Here is a 2,474-nt window from a genome sequence, read left to right as displayed (position 1 = left end):
GTAGTGTGATGGTCTGGGGCTGCTTTGCTGCTTCAGCACATGGTCGACTTGCTGGAACCATGAACTACCAGAACTTCTTGAAGGACAATGTTCAGCCATCAGATCATCACCTCAAGCTCAAGTGGAGTTCTGCAACAAAACGACCCAAAACCCAGCAGAAAGTCCGCCCCCGAACGGCTTCAAACAAACAAAATGAAGGTTCTGGAGCGGCCGAGTCAAAGTCCAGACTTGAATCCAGTTGAAATGCTGTGGTGGGGCCTTAAATGAGTGGTTTGTGCTGGAAAAGCCTCCAATGTGGCGATTCTGTGGGCCTAAACTCCTCTGCCTGATCGGTTGCAGTTATGCTGCGGCAGGTTAATAAATAAAATTACTGTCTAAAAACTGCATTTTGTATTTACTCTGGTTTTGTCTGATATTAAAATGTGTGTGATGATCAGACTGGGTTCGGGTAAACCCCCATCTGGCAAGTGATAAATTTGCAAAGTGGTGTCAAATCAGGAGGTGGTAAAGAGACTGTTACAGCACCGTATATTGACTCAATCTCCCGTTTGAGGACTTGATGCTGTCGGGTTTGAAGGACCGGAAAAGCCAAAGTCATTGCCAACGTGAGGCACCCCCCACCCCCCCGATGATGAGGAAAACTGCTCTTAGACGCACCATCGCCAGTGTAAATATTCATTTCACTGGTGTTTATATTTGGGATCTGCAGTCGATTAATGAGTAGATTGACGTGAACTGCGGGGTTTTCCAGTAAGCAGAGAGTAAACGGGTTGGTTTTTCTACGTGAGCGTTTGAGTGGTACTTAACTATTTTTAAGCCGACTATGTGACCTCTTTCTTGTTCTCTGTTTCTGTCAGATAATTTTAATTAATCGCTGTGACTTAAGGTTGCAAGCGGATGTGACTTCGCTGCAGTAACGGCTCATCTGCTGATGAGGTTTTGACTGAAACGCTGTTTAGCAGTAGAGCGATACTCACGTCTGTGTTTGTAAAGACAAAAAGCTTTGTTTTCCTAATTGGGGTGTTCTGTCACTGCACTTCATCTACATGCTGCAGATGCATGTGCTGTTAATCGATTTCAACTCACACATTAATCAAAGGTTTTGATGTCAAATTGATTTAAATCCTTTTTTTTTTAACAAACAAAGACAAAACATCAAGTCTTAATGTCAACATTAGAAATGTGTCATCTGCAAGATCAGAAATAAAAGAAAGTCTTGTAATTTTATATCAGAATTAAATGAATTAGAAATGATTTGTGTGATTATAAAAGGTTGTAATAAACTTTCCATCTATGAAGTTTTAGATAATTCTGATTCTCAGAGGTGGAAAAAAGTTTTAAAAACATGAAAATTTGAGGATTTTAATGTGAAAAATTGAGCCCATAGCTTTAATCATGCAGCGACTTTACACTTTGTCCAAAAGTCCACTGAACCGTAATGAAAGCATGAAATGATCTTTTCATGTTTTGGAAGAAAAGAACATATTGAGTTTTTAATCTAAAACAATGATTAATTGTCCGACCTGTTGCTACATTTTTGACTGCATTTAACGAAGTGTTAAGCTTTAAGTATTTTTTTTACTTTGGACTGCTCTCATGTCACTCAATTATTCCTTTCTCTTCCAAAAGGTTTGCTTTAAAAAACATGACTTAGAAACAGAAAATAACACATGATTATCAGTCCGATATGTCTGAGCAACAATCGTGTTATTTTAAAGCCATTTGCTCCAGTGACCTGCTCTGCATAGGCTTACAATAGAGGGTTTATGTGACAGAGGTCACAATCTGTAAAGCCACAACAAAGTCTATTGATGTGCTCACAATAAATATCCCACGAGACTTCGCTGCTCATACGGACCACAGACTGGCTGCTGATGTAACTGGTTGATAACTGAAAAATGTTATGATGCAAATGTGCAAAAACGGAAGTAGAAGTAAGATGAAATATTTCAGATCAACATCACAAATGCTTATTTTTCTCTGGTAAGAATTTTTTGTCCTACTAAGTAGTTTTTATGTTAGGAGAAATTCACTTGTTTTGGTTCTTAGTGAAGGAGAGGTGATGTGCCGTTCATGAGTGAACCGATTCTTTGAACTAATTCCTTTCTGAAAGAACTGGATCTTTTAAAGGGGGCGGGACTTTCCTTTTATGGGCACATCATGCGACCAATTCCTTTAGAGCAGGGGTGTCAGAATCCAGTCCTCGAGGGCCGGAATCCGGCAGGTTTTTGTTGTTTCCCTCCACCAACACAGCTGATTCAAATCAATGGATCCAGCAGCTTCTTGTCAACCTGTTTGAGTGTCGGTCAGGTGTGTGTTGGAGCACAGAGACAACAAAAACCTGCAGGATACCGGCCCTCCAGGACTGCAGTTTGACACCCCTGCTTTAGAGGAAGAATAATGATCATACCACTATGTGAAGAAGGAAGAACCTCTTAGAAAACAGGGTGTATAGCAGCTACACAGAAAGAACT

The sequence above is a fragment of the Telmatherina bonti genome (assembly GCF_933228915.1).
Source record: "Telmatherina bonti genome assembly, chromosome: 5".
NCBI lineage: Eukaryota > Metazoa > Chordata > Actinopteri > Atheriniformes > Telmatherinidae > Telmatherina > Telmatherina bonti.
Note: the sequence above shows the minus strand (reverse complement) of the source record.